This window comes from Pelodiscus sinensis, chromosome 20, assembly GCF_049634645.1.
Source record: "Pelodiscus sinensis isolate JC-2024 chromosome 20, ASM4963464v1, whole genome shotgun sequence".
NCBI lineage: Eukaryota > Metazoa > Chordata > Testudines > Trionychidae > Pelodiscus > Pelodiscus sinensis.
Window position 1 is genome coordinate 10,012,544 of NC_134730.1, and position 18,020 is coordinate 10,030,563.

At 45.8% G+C, this 18,020-nt stretch overlaps 2 long non-coding RNA genes across 4 annotated transcripts in view; one reads left to right on the forward strand and one right to left on the reverse strand.

Moving 5' to 3' along the window:
- LOC142819095 (uncharacterized) overlaps window positions 1-4,017 on the forward strand; it is a 28,530-nt gene extending 24,513 nt beyond the window's left edge. The window contains exon 3 of the long non-coding RNA XR_012896804.1: window positions 310-4,017. This is a non-coding gene — a long non-coding RNA (uncharacterized LOC142819095). The remainder of the gene's footprint in view (window positions 1-309) is intronic.
- LOC142819094 (uncharacterized) overlaps window positions 1-18,020 on the reverse strand; it is a 94,255-nt gene that overhangs the window by 1,465 nt on the left and 74,770 nt on the right. Inside the window, exons 3-4 of one of the 3 annotated variants that reach the window (XR_012896801.1) lie at window positions 16,801-16,878; window positions 16,161-16,468 (exon numbers count right to left, since the gene is read on the reverse strand). This is a non-coding gene — a long non-coding RNA (uncharacterized LOC142819094). Of the gene's footprint in view, window positions 1-15,855; window positions 16,469-16,800; window positions 16,879-18,020 lie in introns of those variants that run through there. The other 2 variants (XR_012896803.1, XR_012896802.1) reach the window with 2 other exon arrangements.

Genomic DNA, 18,020 nt, shown 5'->3' on the forward strand with positions numbered 1-18,020 from the left:
TCTTGGCGCTGTCTGGAGTGTGCATATGTGCCAAGTTCAATGTAGAGCTCACTCCTTAGGGCAGGGCTAGTCCCGGGGGCCACGATGATGCTCACAGAACATGCCGAGGGCTGCAACTTAAGTGTGGTTGCATACACATGCAAATATATATGCAAATATATGCAAATAACTTCTTTCACATTGACAGGCATGAACGCAAAGCACTTCCCACAATGCCCCGGCGCTCCCAGCACCTCCTCCTTGGGGGCTAGAAACACCGACACCCTGTTCCTCTCTGTTCCAGCAAGCCTGTCTGCTTGTGTCTTTCAGTGCTCACCCTGCCTGGGGGATGCTTCGCCGTTGTGGAGCGTGTTCCCAGTGGAGGCCATGTTCAAAGGATCCCACCCATGGGCCGGATGAAAATGGGCCACCGGCCACGTGTTAAGTAGCCTTGCCTTAGCGCATTGATCCCACACTTCTGAATTCTTACGCCGTTCCTGCTAGTCATGGTGATGGAGGCAAGCGAGGCAGTTCCTCTGTAAGGATAAGTATGGGTACAAATGCCTTCTTCCTCTAGTCTGGTGACTAGGATGGCAAATTTGTCACAGGGATTTTTGCCTCATGATCACTGGTGATTTTTTGGGTCTTTACAGAAAATAACTAGCATCATCATAATGCCACTCTGCCTCACAGCAGTTTCTCTTCCTCTCCCCCTACCTCCTATATCACCTGTTCTGCTTCCTAGCTGCCATGTTTTTGCCCCTTTCCCTCTGGCTTTGCAAACATCCCCCTGCAAGAGCTGCTAAGCTAACTGCCGTCAATTTCAAAATACCAGCTCCCCAGTGTACCATTGGCCCCCAGCCTTCAAACACCATGGAGGAACAAAGTCCTGGTGTGGAGCTGAGTCCAAGCCTGCTGGGCTAGGAACCACTTGCTGGAAGTGGAAAAACTGGAGGAGGAATGAGGATAAAAGGAAAAGGGCAGCTGCCTCTCCTCGCAGGGACCCTGGTTAAAGAACCATGGAATCCGTGGCTGCCCCAGCATCTGTGACAAGTTGGCCTCTCTAGCTAAGCTCGTAAACGAGAGCCCATATAAACCTCAACTCTATTATTTCCATGGCGTATTAGAGAATCTCATTTAGTATAAACATTTTCATCTCCAGTAGAGCATGAATAACAGTAAATGAGATAGTTTAGATGTTTCAGGCCAAATATAGCCCTGGGGTAACTCCAGTAGTTACACCAAGGACGAATTTGGTCCTTTGAGCTCTACTTCCCTTCCTAAACTAAGATTCCAGTGTGGGTAATTACAGTCCATCTCTGTAAGTTCCACCCATTTTAATTGGATACAATGGACCAGACCCTCAGCGGGTGTAATTCAGTCAAACTCACATATGAGTTATGCTGCTTTGCACCCGCTCAAGGGCTGGTAACATATTAATCCTCATTTCCTAGCCTACACTCCTGCACAGGCTTCCTGTGCACTGCCAGACCACTCCTATCTTCCGCTCCAGAGGTGGCTGCACTGATCCTATATACAAAGCACTTTGTTGTTATGGAGCTGAGAGATATTGATTTCGATGGGGTTTTGTTGATAGTGACCCCAGTTATCACTGTAGTATAGCCCAGCTCAGAAGCATACATGTATTTCCAATGTTAACTTTGGAATTTTCTCCTCTTGCTTTTTTATTCTTCATGCTTAGAAATACTGCAGTGTCGTCACAAAGAATAAACCATTTCTCCCCCATTCATTTGCCCTCTGCTCTTAAGGAGAGGTTTTGCCTGCAGGGAGGTGATATTTGAAAGCGTGTGGGTGAAAATGACACAGGAAAGGTTAACACAAAACCAGTTTATAGCAGCAGGAGAAGATCAGAAAATATCTAGTTCAAAACAAGGAAAGGAGTGTCCAGGCTGTCTGCTTTGGAGAGCCTTCACAGAATTCAGGCCTCTGCAGCATGCAAGCCTCTCTCGGGGCTGCATGCATTTAACTGAGAGTAGAACTTGCCCACTTACCTGTTTCTAGTGGGTTTATGCTAAATGCAGCATCATTTTGTAAACATCCATGTCTATGGACCATCACAGTTGCTGGTGCAAGAGTACAAGCAAGGACACAAGAGCTCTAAATGAGGGGCCTGATTTCTCGTTGCTATGCTCCTTGGCCCAGATGCTCAAGGATCTTGAGGCAGCTCCTCCAATTGGTGCCTAACCACCCTTGAGACTCTGGGCCCTCGTGTTGTCATTTATACCAGTGCACAGAGAGTGTAAAATGCAACCAACGTTGTTGTCTTTAGTGTATGTGCAACATGCCTTAGTGGCACACCACCAGGCAGGATTCATCACCAGATTTGGTCCACTGCTTGGTTCCTTAGCTCTCCCGTCTTGGGCAGAGTACTGACAGGGAGTGTGATGTGAACATTGATCCCTGATCACCCCCAAGCACTGCACACTGGTGTGAATGATGACACCAAATACGTCTACGCTGCCTTTGGTGCAAGTAGGCATACTCATGCTAACTCTAATTTAGCTAGCCTCACTTCAATGTCAGGGAAGACCCCCCGTGGAAGCTAGCAATGTAAATAGCTACACGGGTTCCAGGAGGGCTTCTACACTCTGCTCCACTGTGGCTTCACTGCGATTTTAAACTAGTCTAAAGCTACCTCCCCAGGCTGCATGGATATTACCCACAAGGTGGAGGGCACTGGTGAATCAGGTGTAAAGAACCTAATTTTCAGGTGTTCCTTTCTTGCATTTGGTGCAGGGATGGCTTGAAGTTATCTTTGCACTTCCCACAGTCCACTTTGCTACCTTTTCCAACTTTATCATGAATCTGATGATACTTTGAGTTCATGAAAGCCCCAGCCATTGGAGGCAGGTGATCATGGGAGAATCTCAGATTTAATTTCTGTTTCCTTGTTTTTAAAACTATTTAGTTAGGAAGTTTTAAAAAATTTACAAATCCTTGCCAAGTAAATATCAGAGACAAAACAACTAAGCTTTTGTTTAAAGAAACATTATCCTGAAAGTAATCAGATCTTCCTATTTAACAGTGTTACTGTATTGCAGAGTGAAGCTATGTCTACGCTACATAATTTTTTCGGAAAAACGGCCATTTTTTCAAAAAAAGTCACTTATGTCCACACTGCAATCACGTTCTTTCAACAAAAAATCAAAAAAATAGAGGGGTTTTTCCAACGTTGGTAAACCTCTTTCTATGAGGAAGAAGCCCTTTCCCGAAAGAGCTCATTCAGAAAAAGGAGTGTGTGGACGGGGAAGAGGGAGTTCTTTTGAAAGAAGAGGAAAGAGGAAAAAGCACAGGTGCTCTTCTGGCCGCTCAGTCCATAGTAATCACAGCTGAAATGCAAGATAGGGTCCATTCAGTGTGGATGCTCTCTTTCAAAAAAGCAGATCACTTTTTTGATGCACTTTATCAGTGTGGACACTCTCTTTTGGAAGAAGTTTTTTTGGAAGATCTCTTCCAGAAAAGCTTCTTCCGAAAGAAGCCTGCAGGCTAGACATATCCCGAGTGTCGTTAGAACACCTATGTCATTTTCTCATGATTTTTATTAAATGGAGTTAAATTTGTATATACACATTTAACAGACCAGGTTTTTCTGTCAAATGTCAATCAAAAAAATGGACAAGTACTCTGGGGGTTTTGCTAGCAAATAGGCTTTGTAAGAGTATTGAATAAAAGAAAAGCAAGTATCTAAGTATCTATCTGTCCTTTGATTGTTTTTCTGAGTGCACAGTTGGTATGTTAATTTTTCTATGACCACAACCTCCCATGATTTTTTTTAAACCATTCCTCCACAGCTGGGCAATTTGTCTTTTTGCACTGAGTGGCTGCCAAGCGGATCAGTGTTTATTTATTGATTGATTTTAAGAAAAATAAGTTTCTAGCATTCATTGTAGAGGAAAGCTGGGAGATATGGCTTAGTTGCGGCTCAAAAGGCTCAGAAACCAGAAGGTATGATTTAAAAATACCTTTGTCATTTTTTAAGTCAGTCTCGTGATTTTGACTTTAAACATTAAGGGTTGTCAGCAGAGCACATTCTAGGCTGTGCAAGGTCCTATGCAGTGCTCCGTCTAAGTTTTCACAGCCTCAGGGTGCCTCTGATTTACACACTCTGCTTCTCTGTGGCCTCAGGAAGCAGCAAGGAACTGACATGTAGAGTGTTTTGGCCCTGTTTCCAACTTGGCTTAAACCCAGCCTAGGCTGGGAGAAGTGCTGGCTGGTGTAGAGCTCTTATGTCAGCTCTGCACCCAATAAGGAGGCATCTGAACAAGGGTATTTTCAGGGTGCCATTTACACCCACTTTACACCACCTTCATAATACCATAGTGGCATAGAGGGGCCTTAGCATAATGGAGACTCAGGCACCAAGTTTTTAAAGTAACTGCTGGTGTCAGCCAGCAGGGGAAATGAAAGTCTATGAGACAACTTGAGGGCTACATCTACACTGGCATGATCGTGAGCAAGAACTCTTTTGTGGAAGAGTTATTGTGCAAAAACTCTTCCAGAAGAGAGCATCTACACTGGCATGTGCTTTTGTGCAAGAGCATCCATGCCAGTGTAGACGCTCCCTTGTGCAAGAAAGCTCTGATGGCCATTTTAACCATAGGGCTTTCTTGAGCAAGAAATTCATGTTGCCTGTCTACACTGGCCTCTTGTGCGAGAACAGTTGCGCAAAAGGGCTTATTCCTGAGCGGGAGCATCAGAGTTCTTGTGCAAGAAGCACTGATTTTATACATTAGAACGTCAGTGTTCTTGTGCAAGAACTCCCTGCCAGTGTAGACAGGCAGCAAGTTTTTGCGCAAAAGCAACTGCTTTTGCGCAAGACCGCACCAATGTAGACACAGCCGAGCTGAATTCTGCCCATGGGATGCAAGTGAGGGAGAAGGGAGCTGTTTTTGAATAGGTCCTATTCAAATGGTGAGCTATTTATTTTCCTTAGTTAAAAAAATTCAGAAGCTATTCCCTATCACTTTCTGTTTATTACAATATTAAGGTAGGTCAAATTTTGGCTTTAACCTACTTGCTTATAGCCACAATACAGCCCCTACTTCTTAGACTCCCTGAGTCCTGCTTGGCTATGAAGAAGGCTGTGCAAATCTGCACCTTCTGGCTATAGACTGTCAGCTCAAATGCAAACAGACAGGCGGGGAATGGTCCCTCACCGATGTGCATGAATCAAAATCCAGGCTCCATATTTACTGAGACAGGCAGCTGCAACATTTCCTGATCTTACTGCCTGGCCCTCTTCATAAATCATCATTAATTAGGAATGAGCATTCCCAGCTCTCCCCAAAGCAGCCTACAAGAGTATATTTTGTTCCATGAAATACTGGGAAACTTGCAGTCCCCACCTGCTTTCGCTTTTTTGCCCTAAGGAAACGTACATGGGGGGAGAAAGAGATGCAGGAGGCAAGTTATCTTGAATACCCCAGAGCACTGGGCTGTGAACACAAGATGCAATCTTCTAAGAGTACGTCTAGACTACATCTGTTTGTCGGAATAAGCTACGCAAAATGCGCTCCACATTTTGCAAAGCTTTTCCCAATACTTTTGTCACAAGAGGCTTGTCCGATATTTGGCCCATCTAGACTGGGACAAATGTTGGGAAAAAAACCTCTTTTGAAAGCCCCCTTCTTCCTCATAGAACAAGTAACACAGGGGTTTCCAAAAAAGCACATTTGCTCTTCTGCAAAAAAAAGTGGAAGAGCAAACTCGTTCCCTGGACACAGAGTTTTTTTAGGATACCTCTGGTATCCTGAAAACCCCACACAGTCTAGCCGTACCCTAAGTGTAGCCAGGGAGGCAGCCTGCACAGTACATCAGTCTGGATGGAGGTTCTTTGCCATAGAGAGCCATCCATATGCAACGCTATACTAGGAGCCCTTCAGTGGGTGTGGGATGGACTGGCACTTCCATCATGCTTAGAGCAGGAAAAGCTGTTGTAACCCACACACTTAGTGTAGTTCAGTGTCCCATGCAGTGGCACCTAGACCACAGCAACAGATAAGGTCAAGAGACCTCTACAAGTTAGGCTGAGAGCCAGCTGGCTTTATAGCTCAAACTGTAGAGGCTCTTATACTAAGCTTCAGAGATTCCCAGATTCAAATCTGCCTGGTGGTGGTTACACTGTCTCTAATCAGGACGTATGCTGAAGGAACCTTCTTCCTAAGAGCACCCCTACCCCCTGCAGAGTCTGTATGAGAAGATCCAGGGAAGAAAACAGGAAGACTAATGGCCATATACTCTCATATTCACCTGTTTAACCTACATTGATCTGGAGGGGTGGTGGTGGTGGTGATGGCACAAGGTAGCAGAGCAGCATTCCAGCCTTAGCTGTGTCCTAATTAGCTGGTTACAAGGGACTTGTAATAGCACCTCTCAGGGCTATGTGAAGCTCTGTTCTTCCTGCGGAAGCTCCCAGGGGGTGTTTTTTCCAGACTCAGTGTGTGGGGGTTTGCACCTCCCCAGTTTCATTCCCTTTCTGGTGGCTGAAAGGACTCTGAGAACACCAACCACAGCATGTCACCTGGTTTTGTGAAGCCCAATGAGATCACAACAGCTTTAAAGTGAAGGTGCCCATCCCAGCACACCGGCCAGATGCCCTAAAGCAGAGAAGAGTTCAAACATATGACCTTAAGCATGATCATCCTAGAACTCTGGGCTCCAATCTGCACTTTCCTGCCAGCCCCTCTTGCTAATGAGCTTTATCCAAACACGCCTGGAATCTGGTTTCCATGTCTAGACTTGGCTGTACTCTGGATCCACTTACCCCTGGGATCAGAGGAAATTATATTCAAATAGTTGGCATTTCACACCCCAGAGACAGCAAGTTTTGTGTGGCTCCAGATCTCCTTCCAGACAACCACTCCCTTCCTGCTCTGCTATTTCTGCCCTTGCCTTTATGCCTTAGGGCAGAGGCTGCCAGGCCAAAGTATCACAGCTGTTTTTAATGAGCTCCATTGAGTCACTGCAAGTTGGAGATGGTTCTGATACTCTTTCCCAAAGTAACATGTTGATAGAGCTTCTGCACCCGCATGGTGAAGAGAGGGAAGGAATTATAAAGGAAACAGCTTGGGTGGTCCCACAGAGACAGGGACCTTTCAGCCTCTAAGGAGAGCTGGCAAGGGACTGAGGTCAGGCGCACACTGGGGGAGAGGCCTAAGGACTAAGTAGGAGATGGGACCTGGAGGGCATTCAGTGGAGAGGTGGACCAGTCCTGCATGGAGACAGGTGACTTCCCTGCTGATTTCCCAGACTTTGTGCTGCTGTAAGGTCCCTTTATCCCTTCACAGACACACTGGAAGAAATGATAAAGCACAACATCAACCAGTTCTAAGGGAAGCCAAAAATTCCTTCCTGAGAGCCAGGGCCAAGATCTGCCTTCCCACCATCATTGCCAACTGCACAAGCAAGTTCTGCCTGACCTGCCACATTGCCTCATCCACATCCACTCAGAACAAGACTGAACCGTCTTTGCTGCACACCTGTTTCATTTCCCTTTGGCCCCGGGCACCTCTATTTAAAGAGATGGTGAGAGGAAAACAGAAGAGAAAGTGTGTCACAACCTTTCCTTCCTCCCAGCACTAACAAGGGTCAGCCAGGACCAGCCAGCCAGGGCAGTGGCGAGAATGGAGGGCAGCATTATGGCCAAGAAGGGAACATGCTTCTTCTTAAAGGCTACAGCTTTATAACATTGATTCAGTAACATGGCTTGGAATGGCTCAGTCCAGGCCACCTCTGAGATGCCTGCAGGAATACACTATGGCTAGAGGCTATGTCCGAGGGAGCTATTCCATGAAGCATATCAGATCCAAACAGGATTGGTCAATGTTAAAGGGCAAGATGGGGCAGAAAACCAAGGAGGTCATGTCAGGCCTGTAAGGCTCCCAGAGGATTGGCAGTCTCAGTTTTGTTTTTCTTGCTAAGCTGCGTGTGGTTTTGGCCAGTAGCAATGATGTAGATAATGAAATGTGAATTTCCCTCCCATCCATCAGGAGCCTTTTGGGAGCCATACAACTCTCAGCACAGACAGCAAATGCCTCATTGTGAGCCAGAAATCTTCCTTCAGCCACTCACGAAAAGCGGATCCACCCATTATTAGCTCAGCTTCTTGCTACAAATAATCAAGTAAATATAGCGCTTCTCACGGCATTCACCTCCTTGGAGACCCCTAGGCAGGGAACTGGCCTTTCCCAAGACTCAGGAAAACGTTCATCCCCGAAATCCATTGTGCTCCACACACAACTGATGTGTGTTTACAAACTCATGCTCAGAGACCCACCCAGATCTCTCATGTACCTGGGGTCACAGCTGCCCATGTACTCCTCCCTTCCCACCTCTCAGTGCCAGCTGACCTCTTCAGTGGCCCCTGAGCCCATCATATGGCTTGCTAGAGGCTTTCATTACTGCCCTGAAGACTCACTACAGATATGTGCTTGAGTTGCAAAGTTCAGCTCTGGATCTGAATCCACATTTTCCTAAAGTTCTGCACATGGAGATCAGAGATTCCAGTTCAAACCCATCTAGCTTCCACTGCTAACATGGCTGTGCTTGCCTGAAAAGTTTCTCCCACATACACTCATTCTGTACAGCTGTATCTAGAGCATCCTCCTCTGCAGCTCTTAATGTGTGGAGCTGTCTCCCTGGATTGGTCTAGTTTCCTTATTGGCTCACCAGCTATTTTCAGATCTCAGCTGAAAATATACGTCTTGGTCCTAGGTCTTAGCTCCTTGGCCTCACTTTTTGCTGGAAGGAGAGTGGTTGGAGCAAGGGGCAGTGAATTTACATCTGCCACCCTCTCAACATGTGACCATGTGCAAGTCGCTTAGGCCTAGATTTTTGAAGATGCTCAAGTCATTGCTGAGCTCAATGCCTAACTGACTAGGAGCCTAAGTCTACACTAAAAAATTGTTTCCCTAAATTGGGTCCATATACAGCCACCGCAGTATTTAAACCATCACTGGGAGGTAGCTTCTGGGCTCCAGGGTGAGGGCTGACAGCCAACACAGACACAGTGACACAGACACTGCATAATCCTAACTACACAGACCTCTCACGGAGCTGGAGTTATTAAGTTGCTGAAATGGGCAACCTTCTTAGGCGGGCACAATGCTGTAGCGTAGACACAAAGTTAGGTTAACAGGAGCTGCCTTACATCAGCTTAACTCTGAAGTCTAGACCAGGCCTTTGAAGTCTCATTTTCGAAAATATCATTGACAGGGAAAATAACATTGACAGATTCCTAAGTGCTAAAAATCTCTTTTGAAAATAAAAAGCACAGCAGTGCCTAAATATCTGCAAAAATCTGGGCCAACACTTCTTTGAGCCTCAGTTTCCCCAGTTGTTTAAAAAACATAATCCTTGCCTACTTTTGTAATATACTTTGAGATGCTCAGCTGAAAGGTGCTGTGTAATTTACCCTCTACAGCCAGTGTGGATACAGTCTGAATGACACACTAATTATACTAGGACTAAATGTGATCAGCTAGGCAAACTGATATTGGCCATAGGTTTAAGCTCTGAGCGTATAAAAACCAAAAGTCAATTCACCAAATAAAATTAATAGATAGCAGGTTTAAAACAGACAAAAAGGAAATATTTCTTTACACAATGTACAGTGAACCTGTGGAACTCCTTGCCAGAGGAAGTTGTGAAGACCAGGATTATAACAGGGTTCAAAGAGGAACTAGATAAATTAATGGAGGATAGGTCTAATCAATATGGCTATTAGCCAGGATGTGCAGGGATAATGCCCCTAGTCTCTGATTGCCAGAAACTGGGAATGGATGGATCACTTGTGGGTTATCTGTTCTGTTCATTCCCCCTGGGGCTTCTGTCATTGGCTGCTGTTGAAAGACAGCACACTGGGCCAGGTAGACCTTTGGTTTGACCCAGTGTGAGTGTTCTTATGCCAAAAAATATAAAGGCCTCATAGGGCCAGGTTCTCAGCTGATGTAAATCAGCCTGGCTTTATTGAAATCAGTGCAGTTATGCCAATTTGCATCAACAGAGCCTCTGGGCCCTTCTTGGGAAGCTGCCATGTATTCCAGTCTTCAGCAGAACAGCCGTTCATTTCACCTGCTTTTTTGCCATCACTGAGTGCTTGGTGCTGCTTTTTCCTTTCACCTGATCCTTCTTAGATCCAATCATCTGCACCTACCATGGCCTCCTCTTTATTCCTAATTGTCTGTAAAAATGGAAACAGCTAAGCAGTGACTTTCTGCACCCTGTGCCATTGTTATTTCCAGTCCCCCCCCCAAAAAAGAACCATCGTTACAATTGAGCTGAGGTTAGAAAGACTTAAAATGGAATGCTCCAAGGGGAAAAAATACGCTAGAAAACACTTTGTAGTCATTAACAAATATCTAACTGTGGAAACCAGGAAATTATTGTTTATGTTAGCAAGGTCAGTTAAAATACTGCACCCCTTCAATGTGCATGCAGTTATATTAGTATAGCTCTTGGGGAATAAGTTAAACTGGGCTAAAGCATCCTTACACTGGCACACTAGTGACAAAACCAGGCTTTGATCGGTAGAGCTATAACAGTAAAAAAAAAAGAAAAAGCCTCACTCTGAGTGTACGCTAGGCCTGAGGTAGAATTAAGAATAGCCAAGTGCTTGAAAGTCTAGAAGTTCAAAGTGAAAGTTCCATGAACAGCCTTAATTGGACAGGTCAAAATTTTCCATCAAATCTTTCTTCAGTGGAAAACTGAGTTTCCAATAAACAAAAAAATGTCATGGAAAGTATCTGTTATCCCAGTGTTTCCCAATTTTATTTGGCCGAGGAACCCTTTTCAGCTTTTCAGAATTTCAAGGAATCCCATAGATTTGTCAACAACAACAAAAAAAGGGGGGGGGGGGGAGAGGGAAAATCCCTACCAATGCATGAAAATCACATTCCTTCCCCAAGGCCCCCCACCCCTCTTCCTTGAGGCCTCATTCACTCTGTTCCCCTCCTCTCCATCACTTGCTATCCCCAGCCCTTATACACTCTCACTAGGTTGAGACAGGAGGTGTGGGGTGGGAATGAGGGATTTGGGGGTGGGAAGGGGTGAGAAGTACAAGCTCTGGGAGGGAATTTGTATGCAGAGCTTCCCCCAAACCATGCAGACATGCTGAGCCAGCGATGATTCCCTGCCCCTTCCTCCCTCCCGCTCTCCCCTTGGCGCAATCTTGCGCCAAAGCGTCTGCTCTTGTACAAAAACTTGCTTCCTGTCTGCACTGGCCGCATGTTCTTGTGCAAGTACACTGACGTTCTCATGTATGAAATCAGGGCTTCTTGAGCAAGAACTATGATGCTCCCACTCAGGAATAAGCCCTTTTGCGCAACTGTTCTTGCGCAAGAGGCCAGTGTGGCCAGGCAACATGAATTTCTTGCGCAAGAAAGCCCTATGGCTAAAATGGCCATCGACACTTTCTTGGGCAAGAGAGCATCCATAGATGCTCTTGTTCAAAAGCACAGCTCGCAAGTACTGAGTTCATGTGGCTTGTTTGAATGTGCCACTGTGGTACCCAAGTCATTAATAAATATTTTTAAACCTTTACCTTTTCTCTCTGCTGCCATGTCTCCTCCCCTTGTTCCATGAGCTCCCCAGGTGCCTGCTGCCCCCCAACTCCTCACCCTCCTCCACTGTCCTGACTCCTGCCCTTCTCACTGCCCTTAGCCCTCCTGTGACCTGCCCCCCTCCACCAGCCCTTCTCTCCTCCCTGTGCCCACTCTGACCACGTGAGCTACCCCGCTTCATCCCCTCTTCTAACACCTCCCTGTACAAACCTGCCCTGTGTCTCTCCTCTGGTGCTGGTCCCTCCCCTGCAGGTGTCTGCCCTTCTGCTTCACCCCCAGAATCCCCTGGCACTTGCACCTTCTCTTACTCCTGCACCCTCCTGGTGCTTCCCCCTTCCCTCACTGCCCCTACCGCCTTTGCCCTCTTTTTCCCTGATGCCCACCCCCTCACCACCCTCTGCTCCCGTTCCCCTCATGCCCCTCTGTGCCCTCACACATGACTTGCTCCATCCCGGCCTTCCTCATGCCTACCCCTTACATAGACTCATAGACTTTAAGGTCAGAAGGGACCATTATGATCATCTAGTCTGACCCCCTGCACAGTGCAGGCCACAGAATCTCACCCACCCCTCCTAGAATAATCCTCTCACCTATATCTCAGATATTGAAGCCTTCAAATACTTTGAAGACCCCAAGATGCAGAGAATCCTCCAGCTGTGATCTGTACCCCATGCTACAGAGGAAGGCGAAAAACCTCCAGGGCCTCTGCCAATCTACCCTGGAGGAAAATTCCTTCCCGACACCAAATATGGCGATCAGCTAAACCCTGAGCATGTGGGCAAGACTCACCAGCCAGACACCCAGAAAGTTCTCTATAGTAACTTCTATCATCCCTCCATTGACCTATTTCCCACTGATAATGAATGGTCAATTAGTTACCAAGATCATGTTATCTCATCAAACCATCCCCTTCAAAAACCCATCTAGTTTAATCTTGAAACCAGATAGATCTTTTGCCCCCACTACTGCCCTTGGAAGGCCGTTCCAGAACTTCACTCCTCTAATGGTTAGAAACCTTCGTCTAATCTCAAGTCTAAACTTCCTACTAACCAGCTTATATCCATTTGTTCTTGTGTCCACATTGGTATTAAGCTTAAATAATTCCTCTCCCTCCCTGGTATTTATCCCTCTAATATATTTAAAGAGTGCAATCATGTCCCCCGTCAGCCTTCTTTTGGTTAAGGTAAACAAGCCAAGCTCCTTCAGTCTCCTTTCATATGACAGGTTTTCCATTCCTCGGATCATCCTAGTGGCCCTTCTTTGTACCTGTTCCAGTTTGAATTCATCCTTCTTAAACATGGGAGACCAGAACTGCACACAGTATTCCAAATGGGGTCTCACCAATGCCTTATATAATGGCACTAACACCTCCTTATCTCTACTGGAAATACTTCGCCTAATATATCCCAATACCGTATTAGCCTTTTTCACAGCCATGTCACAATGGCGGCTCATAGTCATCCTATAATCAACCAGGACTCCAAGGTCCTTCTCCTCCTCCGTTACTTCCAACTGATGTGTCCCCAGCTTATAACTAAAATTCTTGTTATTAATCCCTAAATGCATAACCTTACACTTCTCACTATTAAATTTCATCCTATTGCTATCACTCCAATTTACAAGATCATCCAGATCTTCCTGTATGATATCCCGATCCTTTTCTGAATTGGCAATAGCTCCCAACTTTGTGTCATCTGAAAATTTTATCAGGACACTTCCACTTTTGATGCCAAGGTCAGTGATAAAAAGATTAAATAAAATTGGCCCCAAAACTGATCCCTGAGGAACTCCGCTAGTAACCTTCCTCCAACCTGACAGTTCACCTTTCAATATAACCCGCTTTATAACTTTAACCAGTTGCTTATCCACCTCTCAACTTTCATATTAATTCCTATCTTTTCCAATTTAACCAATAATTCCCCATGTGGTACTGTATCAAATGCCTTACTAAAGTCGAGGTAGATTAGACCTACTGCATTTCCTTTATCTAAAAAATCTGTTACTTTCTCAAAAAAGGAGATCAGGTTGGTTTGGCACGATCTACCTTTTGTAAAAGCATGTTGTAATTTGTCCCAATTGCCATTAGCCTCAATGTCTCTAACTACTTTCTCCTTCAAAATTTTTTCCAAGATCTTGCATACTACAGATGTCAAACTAAGAGGCCTATAGTTACCCGGGTCGCTTTTTTCCCCTTTCTTAAAAATAGGAACTATATTAGCAATTCTCCAATCAAATGGTACAACCCCTGAGTTTAGAGATTTATTAAAAAATTTTGCTAATGGACTTGCAAGTTCCTGTGCCAGTTCCTTTAATATTCTTGGATGAAGATTATCTGGGCCCCCCGATTTACTCCCATTAAGCTGTTCAAGTTTGTCTTTTACCTCGGATATGGTAATATCTACCTCCACATCCTTAGTCCCATTTGTTATGTTACCATTATCCCTAAGCTCTTCATTAGCCTCATTAAAGACTGAAGCAAAGTATTTGTTTAGATATTGGGCCATTCCTAGATTATCCTTAACCTCCACTCCATCCTTAGTAATTAGCAGTCCTACTTCTTTTTTTTTCCTATTTATATGACTATAAAATCTTTTAATATTGGTTTTAATTCCCTTTGCAAGGTCCAACTCTACCTGACTTTTAGCCTTTCTCACTTTGTCCCTACATGCTCTAACCTCAATAAGGTAGCTTTCTTTACTGATCCCTCCCATTTTCCACTCCTTATATGCTTTCTGCTTTTTCTTAATCACCTCTCTGAGATGCTTGCTCATCCAGCTTGGTCTAACACACCTGCCTATAAATTTTTTCCCTTTTCTTGGGATACAGGCTTCTGACAGCTTCTGCAACTTTAACTTAAAGTAATTTCAGGCCTCCTCCACCTCAAGATCCATAATTTCTTTAGTCCAATCAACTTCCCTAACTAATTTCCTTAATTTATTAAAGTTAGCCCTTTTGAAATCAAAAACCCTAGTCTCGGATTTATTTTTGTTTATCCTTCCATTTAATTTGAACTGAATTAGCTCATGATCACTCGAGCCAAGGTTGTCCCCTACAACCATTTCATCTATGAGGTCCTCGCTACTCACCAAAACCAAATCTAAAATAGCATCCCCCCTTGTTGGTTCAGCAACTACTTGATGAAGGAATTCATCAGCTATCACATCTAGGAAAATCTGAGCCCTATTATTATTACTAGCACTTGTTCTCCAGTCTATATCTGGAAAGTTGAAATCTCCCATGATCACGCAGTTTCCATGAGTATTTACTGCATTAAAAACATTAAAGAGGTCTCTATCCATATCCAAATTGGATCCTGGTGATCTGTAACACACCCCAAGCACTATCCCAGGGGAGGATCTGATAGTTTTCTTTCCCAATGTGATTTTTGCCCAAACAGACTCTGTCTTCTCCATTCCATCACTTTTTATTTCTTTACAATCTACCTCATCTTTGATATACAATGCAACTCCACCACCTTTACCCTTCTTTCAAGCCTTCTCCCAGCACCTCCCTCTCCCCCCTCTAGCCTCCAATGCCCTTACCCTCTCCCCTCCCAGCATCACCCTGTTCCCCTTCCACTGACACCTCCCCTCCTGCCTTTTTCCTCATTGTCTGCACTTGGCCCCCGATAGAGTCTCTCCTCTACCCTGTTCCTTTGGTGCCTTCCCCTCTCTTCCCCCTTTCCCTTGCCCCTCCGCACAAGCCCCTTCCTCTCCCAGCCCTTCCCTTTCCCCTACCTTCTGCCTTCCACTTTGCGGGGCTGAAGTCTACTCTCCATCTCCGGACTCCGAACCTGCAACTCAGCCACACGGCGCAACGCAGGGTCCAGCAGTTTTAAAATCCCGGGCCGTGACGTTATGTCATACCCAGGCATCTCCCCACCCACTGGTTTGAGCATGCCGCGCAGGGCAGCAGCAGCCGGCAAGGGGGAGCTCAGTGAAGGTTGCGCATGGCAGGGAAGGGCCAGGGACGGGGCTGGGGGAGAGATGCTCTGGGGCCGGAGTGGGAGGACTCGCGGGGGTGGGGCCAGAGCCAAATATTGGTGGAGCATGGGCACGAGCCCATACAACTCGCTACCCATGCCTCTACTGGCAAGCTGGTTCTCTCTCTCTTTCTTTCAGAGGGGGTGGGGGAGTGCAGGCTCCTCGCAGAACCCCTAGTTTTGCTTTGTGGAACCCCAGGGTTCCCCAGAGCACCCATTGGGAAACACTGTGTTATCCTAAAAAAGAAACTCGTTTTTCATTGGAAACCAAAATCCAAGCCATTTTGTTCAAGCTCAGTCATTTCCCAATTTTTAGCTAGCTGTTCTCAGCCCTAAAGTTTTTGGTGCAGAATATTTCCCTACCATAATAACTAGAGTCTTGAATGCTGAAAGGGATTATCACTGCTGCTAACAGAAAAATAACACCGCCAAGAAATTGGCATTTCATGGAAGCAAATGCAGCTTTAATGCTATTGGCTAAAGTAAGTTGGTCTTCAAAGTGATCTTTTATTAACATACGTATATAAAAGGAAACCCTCCCCAGGGTATGAATGCCTGATCACTAGGAGCAGGACTTGACTCTATCCCTGGTGAATTGTGACTGACCACTTCCTGGTTACCTCAGTCCCTGAAGCTGCGTCATGGATTCTGGATGGCATTGGAGAGATGACCTCTGTGAGGCGGTCAGTTATCTTGTACGCGCTATACATTAAAGGCTTGGTAACCTCTTTCCACTCCAGCAGCCACAATAAGAGTCCTTGGTTGCATGGGGTTTGTCAGAAGTGTAGCTAGTTGTCTTGGCCAATATCTTCCGCCCATTGCTGCTTGGAGCATGCCTTGTAGGAAGAGAAGTACTGCTCCCAGACAAGCTGAGGCTTTGACACAATCCGCACTTGCAATCAGGGTGAGGAGGGAAGAGCCAGAGATACTGAGGGGAAAAAACAAAATGAGAAGACCTTTATTTAATAAGCAGCAGACGTGTCCCAAGGTAGGCGTGGATCCAAGAACACAGAAGCTTGGAGACCATTGTTCCCACCATATACACTGAACACGTGGGAAATCCCTGGATTTACTGAGAGTCCATTGTTGTAATCAAGCCAGCTGTGAAAGTGAGCTGGGGATCCGAGTGCACATACTGCGTGCCCAGCACTTAGACATCATCCCCCACATACAACCCTGGTGTTCCCCGGCCACCATCTCCCCTCCCTCTAAGCGAGAGGGTAGTAGTCTTCTGCCAGTTGTATACAGTGAGGTTCTTACTGTTCCTTTCCTGATCCTTTCATCACAGCTGTGGGAGGACAGCCTCCTGCAGGGACTGGAGCTCACTTTCTGCTTTCCCTGCACAAAACATAAAACTGGGGGTCATCTTCAATGTCCGATACAAATCTTCCTCCCTCATGTGCACTTGCCTTGCCATCCATTGTGCAGGGTTTTATCGGAAAAAGATACACAAATTGCAAACCGCAATTTGAGTATCTTTTTACACTTCCTTTTCAGAAGAGCCTTTTCCAAAATTTGGCCTGTCTAGATGGGCCAAATTTCAGAAAAACCTCCTCTTTCGGAAAATCCCTTATTCCTCTCACCAAGAGGAATACAGGAATGCCGAAATTACATGCCTGCTTTTTCGGAAAAAGCAGATGCGTTCCCTAGACATGGCAGAGCTTTTCCAGGATACTGCTGGTATCCTGGAAAAACTCTGTAGTCTAGAGATAGCCTAAGTGTCCTGCTGCCAAGCTATACTAGTTCCGTTCCTTCCCATCTTGGAAGCCAAGGCAGTCCCACAGTCAAATGGCAGAAGCAGGCAGAGCTCCTGGAGGGCCCAGATTATGACTAGGAGTCCACAGAGAAAGGACTTTGGCTGGGAACTGAAAGAAACTTGCTGCTTTTCCTCAATGCTCACTTGAAGAAGCAGCCACAGGCTCAGTCTGGGGTTACTGGATCTCTAGCATCTCTTTTCCCCTTGTGAAAGCCTCATTTCATGAAACTCCCCCAAATAGTTACATTTTATGGGCACGAAATTGGAAACATGGTCGTGAAAATTTCCACAGGAGAAAAAAATCCCTGTCCCTATTTTGCACAACCTTCCTATAAATACTCAGATCTGTCCATGAAAAGACAGTGAAAAACAGAGAAATGATCACACGCTGTGCCAGGCTAGAGTTCTGCTTCCAAGATTTTCCCAGCTCTGGGCTCTGCAGTCTCTCACACCCACACGGCCTTCCCACACCAGCCACCATGGCTGGCTTTTATTTTGAAGCAATGTGTGAAGACAAGTCGGGTTTCCTCCGATCCTGCAGCCCGTAGCAGCAAGAACAGACTCCACCAGCCAGTAGAATAGAGAGGGTTTATTGCTTCTCCAGGTTACAGCACAGCATAGACGTGATGTGGCTACAGGAGTCTGGGCCAGGATGCCTCAGACCCCTTGAGATGGGGTCCCTGGGCCTCTAGATTCCAGCCCCCTCCTTAGTGTGTTTCCTTCA